Consider the following 12905-nt stretch of genomic DNA (forward strand, 5'->3'; position numbering starts at 1 on the left):
GTACAAAACTGTATAGTGTCGACGAGGACACAAAAGCTTGTATACGGCATCGGAGTCGTGCTACCACACTGCAGCAACGCCCTCAGACGGGAACTACAAGATCACCCGTTACAATTTCTATTCGGTTTTTAGGATTGCAGCGGAGTGTGCGCTGATATGAAACTTCCTGGCAGATTAAAACTGTGTGCCGGGCCGAGACTCGAACTCGGGACCTTTGCATTCCGCAGGCAAGTGCTCTACCAACTGAGCTACCCAAGCACGACTCACGCCCAGTCCTCACAGCTTTACTTCTGTCAGTATCTCGTCTCCTACGTTCCAAACTTTACAGAAGCTCTCCTGCGAACCCTGCAGAACTAGCACTCCTGAAACAAAGGATTTCTATGGTACAAGACTGTATAGTGTCGACGAGGACACAAAAGCTTGTATACGGCATCGGAGTCGTGCTACGACACTGCAGCAACGCCCTCAGACGGGAACTACAAGATCACCCGTTACAATTTCTATTCGGTTTTTAGGATTGCAGGTGAGAATTTCCCCTGTTAGCCCGAGGCGTTGCGCTCGAACGCCAGCTGAGCAGGACCCAGGCGACGTCGCGGTGCGGTGCGGCTACGGCGGGTTTTCCCGGGTTACTGATTGCGGCGGGCGGCGTTCGATCCGCGGCGGCAGCGCCGAGGCAGCCGTAAAGAATGGAAACGAATGAAGACGGATCGCGGGGGCGGCCGGCCGGCAATCCGCCCCCTAATGGATTACCTCGCCGCCCCGCCACACGTGCCGCCCGAATAAAGAAGGGAACTCACAGCCGCGTACCCCGATACTTTGTTCTCCTGTCGTCGTCGTCGGCGTCTGTGAAAGCTCCAGGATCTGAGACAGTGTTTGCCTCTCTTCTGTCATCGGAATCAGCGTTCTCGTGTCTCACAAGTCGACATTTTAGTCTGATTTAATCTTAGAAACGCAACAAACGTATGCCTTGCTAGTAACCAACGCGCTCAATACACTTATTGCGGCGCCAGTGAATAGTGATTGTTGACCTGCTACCCGTATTACTAGAATGATTCTAAATTACAACGAAATGAACACCCTTAGCTGCTTACAGGCGTTGACATACGTCAACGGGGACAGATGAAAATGTGCGCCCCGACCGGGAACTCCTGCTTACATGGCAGACGCTGTATCCATCTGAGCCACCAAGGACACAGAGGATAGTGCGACTGCAGGGATTTATCTCTGGCACGCCACCTGCGAAAATCACATTCTCAACGTATTGTCCCGCACTACATTCGTAGCGCCCCCGCCCATTATACTCATTACTCGCGGCGCGTTGCCGATTCCCGTAAGAGTTCGGGCACTGTTTGTGCATTCGCACAGAAGAAGATGGTCAAGTGGCCGGTGAGCCTTAATTATATATATATATATATATATATATATATATATATATATATATATATATATATATATATACTAAGATGGTATCTGTTCTTTCGGGCCGGCCGCGGTGGTCTCGCGGTTCCGCGGTTCTAGGCGCGCAGTCCGGAACCGCGCGACTGCTACGGTTCAGACAACACCTAAGTGTCACGGAGATGCTTTGGGAACTCAAATGCCAATCCCAGGAGGGAATGCGACTTTCTTTTCGTGAAACACTATAGAGAACATGTAGAGAACCGACAATTGAAGCTGACTGTCAAACGATTCTACTGCCGCCAACATACATTACACGTAGGGGCCACGAAGATGTCTTCAGTCCAGAGACTGGTTTGATGCAGCTCTCCATGCTACTCTATCCTGTGCAAGGTTTTTGATCTCCCAGTCCCTACTGCAACCTACATCCTTCTGAATCTGTTTAGTGTACTCGTCTCTTGGTCTTCCTCTACGATTTTTAACCTCCACGCTACCCTCCAATACTAAATTGGTGATCCCTTGATGCCTCAGAATATGCCCTACCAACCGACCCCTTCTTCTAGTCAAGTTGTGCCACACATTTCTCTTCTCCCCAATTCCATTCAATGCAGCTCTCACAATTTTTTTTTATTTTTCGATTTTGGCCGTCTAGGGACCGCGTTAAACAACTATTTTTCAATGTACATTTCTCCTATTACGCTCCTCCTCTTTTCTCTTCTGCCAATATGTCTTCATCCTCTCTCTGTGCTGCTCCCTTCGGTCTTCTGTCCACACTGTTCCTCCAGTTCTTCTCTTCTTCACTTCAAATCCTTCAAAATGTTGAATTTTGTCTCTCATTAAGTCTCTGTTGGTTATATCATCTTCTCCTACACCCATCTCCTCCAAGTCTGCTTTGACTTCTTTGAACCAGGTAATTTGGGTTCTGGGGTTCTTGTCAAAAAACATGAATATTTTCTTTGTCAGCCTTTCATGATTCATTCTTTTCAAATGGGCGTAAAAGCTTCTCTTCCTCATAGTATCTCCCACTTTCTCAATTGTGTCATACACTTCTCTATTACTTCTAAGCTTCCAAGTCCCATTCTCAAACCTCGGCCCAAGTACTGTTCTAATGATTTTTCGCTCCTTTTTTGCTATAGCTTCCATTTCCTTGTTAGTGTTCATTACTAAACATTCAGATGCATACAGACCCTCTGGCTTAATCACAGTGTTGTAGTGCCTTATTTTTGCGTTAATTGATACTGACTTCTTGTTGTACACATTCTTTGTTAGCTGGAATGCCATTTCCATTTTTCTTGTTCTTGTTTTATTTCCTTCTTTATCTGAAGCATTGGGCTGGATGATTTCCCCTAAATATTTGAAATTAGAAACCTTCTTTATCTGGCCATACTTTGTAATCATATTGTTCGGTGCCTCTTTTACATTGGTTAGGTACTCTGTCTTTTCAAAGGAGATTTTCAGTCCTGCTTTTTCTGCTGTTTCATTCAGAATATTGATCTGTTTGACTGCTTTTTCCAAACTTCCTGCCAGAATCGCTAAGTCATCAGCAAAAGCGAGGCAATCTACTTCTAATCCATCCTTTATTCTTCCTAATCTGATTTTTTGTATTCCTTCTTCAGTCGTTTTCTTCCTCCACTCTCTAATAATTTTTTCTAACACACAGTTGAATAGGGTAGGTGACAACCCATCTCCTTGTCTTAATCCTGTTCTGATTTTGAATGGTCTGGATACCTCACCACGGAACTTTACTTTTGCATAGGTATCCGTAAGTGTTTCTTTGACGATTGCGACTGTTTTCTTGTCTGCTCCAAACTCCCTAAGGATGTTAACCAAGGTTGTTCTGTCAACGGAGTCGTACGCCTTCTTGAAGTCAACAAACGTGATAAAGATGTCTTTTCCTCTTAATCGTCTATATTTAATAATTAACTTCAAGTTTAAAATTTGCTCCACACAAGACCTTCCCTTCCTAAAGCCTGCTTGGTATTCACCAATTTCGTGATCAAGTTGTTTCTCCAATCTGTTTTGTAGGGCCTTAGATAGAATTTTATACGTTACCGGAAGTAAATATATCCCTCTGTAGTTATTTGCATCGGTTTTATCCCCTTTCTTGAAGATGGGGTGGATTAATGCAGTTTTCCATTCTTCCGGTATACGTTCCGCTCTCACATTAGTTATATGATCTACCCATTTAATCTTCAGCATTCTTCTGTAGCGCCACATTTCGAAAGCTTCTATTATCTTCTTGCCAAAACAATTTATCGTCCACGTTTCACTTCCATACATGGCTACAGTCCTTACAAATACTTTCAGAAATGACTTCCTGACACGTAAATCTATACTCAATGTTAACAAATTTCTCTTCTTCAGAAACGATTTCCTTGCCATTGCCAGTCTACATTTTATATCCTCTCTACTTCGACCATCATCAGTTATTTTGCTTCCCAAATAGCAAAACTCATTTACTACTTTAAGCGTCTCACTTCCTAATCTAATTCCCTCAGCATCACCCGACTTAATTCGACTACATTCCATTATCCTCGTTTTGCTTTTGTTGATGTTCATCTTATACCCTCCTTTCAGGACACTGCCCATTCCATTCAACTGCTCTTCCAGGTCCTTTGCTGTCTCTGACAGAACTACAATGTCATCGGCGAACCTCAAAGTTTTTATTTCTTCTCCATGGATTTTACTTCCTACTCCGAATTTTTCTTTTCTTTCATTTACTGCTTGCTCAATATAGATATTGAATAACATCGGGGATAGGCTACAACCCTGTCTCACTCCCTTCCTAACCACTGCTTCCCTTTAATGCCCCTCTACTATTATAACTGCCATATGGTTTCTGTACAAATTGTAAATAGCCTTTAGCTCCCTGTATTTTACCCCTTATCCCTGCCACAAAGATGAGGAACTAGAAATTAGGGCTCACACGGAGGCGTAGGCACAGTCGTTTTTGCCTCGTTCTATTTGTAGTGGAGCACGAAAGGAAATGACCAGTAGTGGTACGGGGTACCTTCCGCTACGCACAGTACGGTAGCTTGCGGCGTATGTTTGCAGACGTAGCTGTAGATGTAGATGAATAAAACGTTCTCGGTTTTCCAGCCGTGTCAATTCGAATAAAGTCCTCGAGCTTTTATTCGAATTGACGCGGCTGGAAAACCGAGAAAATTTTATTCATGTATGCCGTCGCGAAAGTCTCCGAGGACATGTAGATGCAGATGTTCTACCGACTTTTTTTATATTGCACGATGATTACCACTTTTTTTTTTAAATTTTTGCTAGACCTCTTCCACTTCAGGTGTTGGCCCCTAACACTCATACTACCATCAAAATCTGTGTAACCCACGAACAAAAACAATATCTGAGGCACTGCCTTTTTCTCCCTAGAAGCTAACTAGAACGGACTTCTGCCACCACTAGCGAACGAAAACGAAACACGTCTCGGTCGCCCTGTAAAAACAGTGGTAGGAAAGGGAAGGGTACGATGTTTCTCTTTTTACTTTTAATTTTTATTTTTTCCCGCGAAGGGGTGTCGGCAGCCGCGAGACGGCGTGGTCCAGGTCGTCTTGTCGATCCTTGAGGATCAAATACCCTATAATTACCGTATATGTCTCATGTCATTCCATCTTGTGACATACCTTCAATCGGTTCTCACATCCGGTACACCCCAGTGCTCTGGAGGATGCGTAAACAGCTACCCTATGTAATTCGCAAAGTGCGAACCCTACGACACTTTGCGCCGTTAAAATGTGTAGTTTCTCGTTAAGTAGTGCCAAAAATCTAACAATTCTGCAACGCCCTCACTGTCCGCCCTTGGTAGCTGAGTGGTCAGCGCGACGAAATGTCATACCTAACTGCCCGGGTGCGATTCCCGGCTGGGTAGGAGATTTTCTCCGCTCAGGGACTGGGTGTTGTGCTGTCCTGCGATGCGGGCAGGGAATGGATGGCTCTAACAAGGGAACCTCCCCATCGCACCCCCCTCAGATTTAGTTATAAGTTGGCACAGTGGATAGGCCTTGAAAAACTGAACACAGATCAATCGAGAAAACAGGAAGAAGTTGTGTGGAACAATGAAAAAATAAGCAAAATATACAAACTGAGTATTCCATGCGTAAGATAGGCAACATCAAGGATAGTGTAAGCCCAGGAGCGCCGTGGTCCCGTGAGCAGCTGCAGAACGAGAGGTGCTTGGTTCAAGTCTTCTCTCGAGTGAAAAGTTTACGTTCTTTATTTTCGCAAAGTTATGATCTGTCCGTTTGTTCATTGACGTCTCTGTTCACTGTAATAAGTTTAGTGTCTGTGTCTTGCGACCGCATCGCAAAACCGTGCGATTAGTAGACGAAAGGACGTGCCTCTCCAATGGGATTCGAAAACATTTGATCGCAAGGTCATAGGACAACCGACTCCTCCACAGGAAAACACGTCTGATATATTCTATACGACACTGGTGACGGCATGTGCGTCACATGACATGAATATATCGTCGACCCTCCTAACTTGTACACTTGGCGAATGGGTAAAAAGATTCTTCTACTTTGCCAGATTTAGGTTTTCTTATGGATATGATAATCACTCCCAAAAAAGTGATGAAAACGTAAGAGTTTGTCACATAAACTGCAACAAATGAATGCAACAGTTTCACAATCGCACAGTTTTCCATGTGCTCTGTCAAAACATATGTTTTTAACGTTTTCAAATTTTTCAGTGTGTAGACCATCAAATCCTGCATATATCCAAGCATATCTGAACATGTCCTGGAATTTTGGAGAGCGATGTTGATAATGTGTGAGTGCCTGAACTTTGATAATTGTCTGAAAATAAAAAATTAAACTTTTCAGTCGAGGGAAGACTTGAACCAAGGACCTCTCGTTCCACAGCTGCTCACGCTAACCATGGGACCACGGCGCTCCTGAGCTCAGAGTATCCGTGATATTGCCTATCTTGTGCATGGAATACTCAGTTTGTATATTTTGCTTATTTTTTTCACAGTTCCACACAAACTGTCCCCGATATCTCGTGCGGTGAGTAATTCTGTGAAGTGTGGAAGATACGAGATGAGGCAGTGAGAGTTGTGTTAGAACACCTCACTCAGAGCACATTCCCACGAAGGGTTAAGATTTCAGCATCGAGTCCCAGACCGACACGTACTTTCAACCTGCCAGGAATCTTCAGTTCCTATCCTGAACTTAGGATATAACAGTGGTCTGGGAACCAGTGGACTCTGATCTCACTGTGCTTAAGCGCGAACATTTAAGGCGACCGCTTGTTAACTGCCTTTGGTTCAAAAGTAGGGAAGTTACAGTCAGAATAGACGCTTGTAGATTCGAATACAGTCATCTACAGACCCAATATACCCGAAATAAACGCTACGCTGGATGAGGGAATTCAGGTAGCACTATCCGATGACCCTATGGAGATAAGAGAAGCATCTGTAGGTATACCAAGAGCTCAGACGCAAGTCAGTACTGAGCAAAAAAGGGAAGGTTTAAAGTTGGGAGGAATATATCTAACAGCTATACAAGGGAAAAGAATTTCGAGGCAATACTATAGAAAGGAAAGAAGTAGTAAATGAAGATATGTGATATAGGATACTGTGAGTAGAAATTGACATATCGCTGAAAATCCTATGTCGAAACAAGGCCCCAGTAGCAGACCAAATTCCCTTAGAATTTCTGAGATCTTGGGAGACCCAGCCACGATAAACTTGTACCACCCAATGTGTGAGATGTATAACATTGGCTAAACTTTCGCGAAGAATACGACAGATCCATTTCCAAAACCGCCAAGCTCAGATAGATGTGAATATTTCCGAACCACCACTTTAACATGTCATGGTTGCAAAATGCTGAATTATTTACGGAAAAATGGAGAACCTGATAAAAAACAAACTCAGTAAAATCAGTTCGGGTTCCGCAGAAAGGTAGGAACACATGGGGCAATACTGACCCTATGAATTACGTTACGAGACAGGTTAGAATGAGGCAAACCTGTGTTTATAGAACTTGTAACTTAAGGCAAAACGTTTGTCATTGTAGATTGGAATACATTCTCTGAAATTCTGAAGGCAGTAGCGATAAAATAGAGCGAGCGAAACGTTATTTACAACTTGTACAGAAATCAGAATGCAGTTTTGAGAGTCGTAGGACATGAAGTGAAGCTGTGGTTGAGGAGTGAGTGAAACAGGGTTGTAGTCCACCCTTGATGCAATTCAGTATGTACATTGATCAGATCGATAGAGGAAACCCAGTTGCAGTTTCGGAAGGAAACTAAAGTTCACGGATAAAAAACAAAAACTTTGTGATCTGAGGATGACAGTGTAATTGTCACACATGGCAAATGAGTTGGCACGGCAGCTGAAAGAAATGGACAGCGTTTTGCAAAGAAATTAAATGCTGAATAACATATGGAGAACAGGGATAATGGAATGCAGTCGAATTGAATCAGGCGATGCCGAGGGAATTACATTAGGAAATTTGATATTAAAAGTAGCTCATGAATTTTGCTATTTTGGCAGTAAAATAAATATTGAGGGCCAAAGCACAGAAGATGCAAAATGCAGACTTAAAACAGCAAGAAAATGCAGAATATGTTAACATATCATAAATTTTAGTGTTAGGAAGTATTTTCTGGAAATGTTTATTTGGAATGTCGACTTATATTGAAATAAAACTGGGCGGAAACCATTTTAGACTGAAAGAGAATAGAAGTTTATGAAATTGGTACTACAGAAGAAATATGAAGATTGAACTGGAAGATCAAATAAATCACAAAAGTAGAAGGGCAAAGAGAGCATCGCCACATTCTCCATTGTAGCAAATTTATTCAAGATCTTGGATCCAAGATGGCGGTCATAGATGTGGAAACATCGCCATGAAGTCATGGCGGGGAATTCAAATTTGGCTGGAAAATAAATAAATTGGGCTACCTCCACAAACCTAAGTCCATCCCCTCTGCTACCCTCCGTCCGTGCCCTCTTCCCCACACTGCCCTTCTCCCCTTTGGAAATTGGCAGGACAAAGTTTGTCTGTGCTGGGCTGCCAGATAGGATGGACGCAAGTCTTTGTTTTGTATGAAGTGCTGTGTATTAATAATTTAAACAATTTAGGTTGCCATTGATTAAGCACTAGAAAGTAGCTCCATCCAGTGTGTTCACCTTGAGGCCTGGAGGTCAACTAATGGTTCACAGCACCACCACCAGAAGGCGCCATTGACCGTCTCCCTTTCTCTCCTGTGATGTAATCCAAGATGGCGGTTTTCTTCCGTCAGCGTATACGCTGAGAAAGGTGTGGTGAGAGGTAAGATGTAAGCAAGCTTTCGCGGGCCAAATCTGCCATGGGTAAACAATTACTACAAATAGGTAACGAATACAGTGGTTTCTCAGAATTAAATAATGGAGGGAACGTTCATTTGATAAGATCGCGGAAGTTACCTCCCTCTCACCACTGTCCTAGCCAGTGCACAGCCCCATTGACATAGACGGCGAGGCGCAACACTCCGAAATTCATTCTCCGTCCGCAGTACTCCGGGTACTTTGAATGAGAGACCCACAAAGACACGAGGGCGAGACAAAACCGTTTCGGATACCGCCTGGTGAGCGTCCTCATGTGAATATTAAGCAGACACTCAGTCCGTCTGGCGCGATCCGCACCGTTTGCGCCGCTCGCTGAGGAGGTGGAGCGCGCGCCGGTTTGAAACGCCCGACTGCGCTTTCACGCCGGCTCGGTGCGCGCATTTGCATGCCCGGCGCGCGCCAATTTGTATTCACTGCCGGCTGAATAAGAGGTCAGGCCGGGCCGCCCGCGGAATTCGAGCCGGCCGGCCGGCGAATACCGGCGACCTCGATGACAGCTCGTTGGCAGAAACGTCGAGGCCCGGACGGCGTGCCTCTCCATGTTTTGACGGTGGCAACGACCTCTTTTATTTATTTCTTTTCCATTGCTTTGCTCCGGAACTGCTGTTGGTCCGCTCTCCTTTTTTTTCTGCGCAGGTTGCTCTGCGTTCTCTATTTCGACATTTAGCTTTCACCGCTTCCGCCCGACTGTGAATGTGCTCTCTGCTCGTACTCACATGCACGGCCCAGCAGCACGTAGCTTTTTACAATTTCAGAACTTCCCTTAAGAGTGTGATGGAGTCGTCGTGTGTATGCACTCGAAAACTCAAATAACTATTTTCGCGAATATTTCATTGCGTGAAGGAAGGAAACTGCATATAATAGAATTTAGGAAACACACAGCGTGTTGGCGCGAACGTACTAAGAAACTATTTAGTGAAATAATTCTTACGTTAGTACTGTTCCAGAAATACATCCGAGCAAGCACGGCACAGCAGACCGGGAAATTTTATTAGGGTCCAGAATGAGATTTTCACTCTGCAGCGGAGTGTGCGCTGATATGAAACTTCCTGGCAGATTAAAACTGTGTGCCGGACCGAGACTCGAACTCGGGACCTTTGCCTTTCGCGGGCAAGTGCTCTACCAACAGAGCTACCCAAGCACGATTCACGCCCCGTCCTCACAGCTTTACTTCTGCCAGTACCTCGCCTCCTACCTTCCAAACATTACAGAAGCTCTCCTGCGAACCATGCAGAAGTAGCACTCCTGAAAGAAAGGATATTGCGGAGACATGGCTTAGCCACAGCCTGGGGGATGTTTCCAGAATGAGATTTTCACTCTGCAGCGGAGTGTGCGCTGATATGAAACTTCCTGGAAGATTAGAACTGTGTGCCGGACCGAGACTCGAACTCGGGACCACTGCCTTTCGCGGACAAGTGCTCTTCCAAAACAGCACTTGCGCGCGAAAGGCAAAGGTCCCGAGTTCGAGTCTCGGTCCAGCACATAGTTTTAATCTGCCAGGAAGTTTTATTAGTGTCATTCAAGAACCAACGAGCTTGAGGCTGTAAAATGAAACCTGCTGAAGGGACCATAATGCCATTGCTTACGGAAGAAAGTGTGATCCATGTAGCTCCCATTTCTCTGTTTTCAATACTACTGAGTGCAGTGAGCGGACGACCCGTGCATGTGCTCTCTCTAACCTCAAGTGGGTGTGTGCCCACTTACCTCTACCGGCGAGATGGCGGCTTCAGTGCTCATACACAGACCACACCATTCTCCGTAGACAATGGCATTACGATGCCTTCAACGGTTCTCATTTCGTAGCGACTCTGCTCGCCTTCAACGGTTTGTATGGTATTTCATTGTATGCTAACCGGGGGCCTAGAAACGACGGAGAGACTCCGTCCCCGCCGCAGCCGCAGTGGTCCACAACCCCACGACGACTACCGCAGTCCACTTCATCCCTCCGCCACCCCACACCGAACCATTCTTTTCAGGGTTATTGTGCGGTTCATCCCCCGGTGCCCTCCCCCCTCCCCCCTCCCCCCCCCGGGGAAGTCTCACACCATACGAGTTTTTTTTTTTAATGTCGTGTGATGAGGGCTTCCCGTCGGTTAGACCGTTCGCCTGGTGCAAGTCTTTCGATTTGACGCCACTTCGGCGACTTGCGCGTAGATGGGGATGAAATGATGACGATTAGGACAACACAACAACCAGTCCCTGAGCGGAGAAAATCTCCGACCCAGCCGGGAATGGAACCCGGGCTCTTAGGATTGACAGTCTGTCGCGCTGACCACTCAGCTACCGGGGGCGGACACCAGACGAGTATAACCCCTATGTTTGCGTGGTAGAGTAATGGTGGTGTATGATTACGTGGATAACCTGTTTGCGCAGAAATCGCCGACATAGTGTAGCTGAGGCGGAATAAGGGGAACCAGCCCGCATTCGCCGAGGCAGATGGAAAACCGCCTAAAAACCATCCACAGACTAGCCGGCACACCGAAACTCGACACAAGTCCGCCGGGCGGATTAGTGCCGGGGACCAGGCGCCCCTTCCCAGTCCGGAAAGCCGTGCGTTAGACCGCACGGCTAACCGGGCGGTCCTTCAGCGGCTTACATTTCGTAGCCACTGCTCTCGCTTCTTTTTGAATGACCCTAGTGACAAGTCTGACACACATCTCAGTCCAATCCATGTACTATATATATATATATTAAATTCATTATAATTTAATGTTTCTCGTTTTATGTTTATTATTCCCGTTCGACAGTTCTGAAAATTTAGAGTTGTTTTGCCTTCCCCTTGTCAGGGCTCCCTTAGCTCTCCTCTCCTCTCCTACCAATTCCTAAGTCTTGGTTCGAAACAGCATCCCCGCCCCCCCCACCCCATTCAAAAGATCCACCCACACAAACCCCCTCCTATGTACTATCTTCAAAGGCTACATTGCAACGATATGCTTATCCTTGGCAGTCTACACCCAATGCCGGCCGCTGGTGGCCGAGCGGTTCTGGCGCTACAGTCTGGAACCGCGCGACCGCTACGGTCGCAGGTTCGAATCCTGCCTCGGGCATGGATGTGTGTGTTGTCCTTAGGTTGGTTAGGTTTAAGTAGTTCTAAATTCTAGGGGACTTATGACCTCAGCAGTTGAGTCCCATAGTGCTCAGAGCCATTTGAACCATTTTTTTCTACACCCAATCATCTCTTCACTCATCTATGTATCTATTTTAGTCAGTCAACACATCTGCCTTTCCTTTTTACCTCATGCAGCTGTCAATCTGCTTTTATACATTCGTGTATGGCACTCATTTTCAATTAATTTATGTCTATAATTTAATTAATAACCATCTCAACCTTTAATATTTCAACTTACGCAACTGACGAACTGTCTTTTTATTATTCTTTTTATTATACGAAACGTTTATTTTTATCAACAGACATGTCTAGCTTCTACGTTACGGTTTTTCAAAATTTTGCTCTCATGTGGCTGAACAGTGGCAGATTGTATCCGCTGGCAGCCCACTCTCCATCCATATGCTGCGGGGCGGTGAAATAGCAATCAATAAAAAATCAGAAAAAGAATAGTTTTCGCTATGGACTACCAGTTTTTGTGCCTGGGGAAGAAACTACCAACTGTTGAGCAGCGTCTGAGTGATGCTTGCTGGCGAGTGAAGTAGGAAAGTAGGAGACGTAATTTACTTTTACAACTACAGGGGGGGGGGGGGCGGGGGGGGGGGGGGGATGGCAGGGCTTCAAAAGTACATTAAACATTATTACGACCGAGTAAGTAACGCATAGTCAGTGCTGCACTACACTTAAAAGTGACACAGAAAATACATGATACTATTTTTCAACATAGTTGAAATCCGTAAACATGGGATGGGGTAGGACAAGGAAAGCAAGGAAGGGCCAACCTGGAATAGCAGCGTCATTTATGTTTGAAAGGTTACATTTATTTATTTAGCTATCACATAATGGTGTGACTAAATAAATGCAATAATCACAAATAATAATGAGCAACAGGATACGGCTAATTAGTTGCTTACAGCAATAATCGTCGTTAACAAATGATTTTACATCAAATAAGCACAAAAAACAGTGCCAGAACAAGTATAAAACATTAATCTTTTTTTAAAAAAAACTTCTTTTCTTATGAAACAAAAGCTGTTCAAAGGGCAACAGCAAAGG

General features: G+C 45.1%; 1 non-coding gene across 1 annotated transcript; it reads right to left on the reverse strand.

Annotated features, from left to right (window-relative positions):
- Positions 1-184: 184 nt before the first annotated feature.
- Trnar-gcg (transfer RNA arginine (anticodon GCG)) lies at positions 185-259 on the reverse strand. The gene has a single exon. It is a non-coding gene; the product is annotated as a tRNA-Arg (tRNA).
- Positions 260-12905: the final 12646 nt, after the last annotated feature.

Source organism: Schistocerca nitens, chromosome 1 (assembly GCF_023898315.1).
Source record: "Schistocerca nitens isolate TAMUIC-IGC-003100 chromosome 1, iqSchNite1.1, whole genome shotgun sequence".
Classification (NCBI taxonomy): domain Eukaryota; kingdom Metazoa; phylum Arthropoda; class Insecta; order Orthoptera; family Acrididae; genus Schistocerca; species Schistocerca nitens.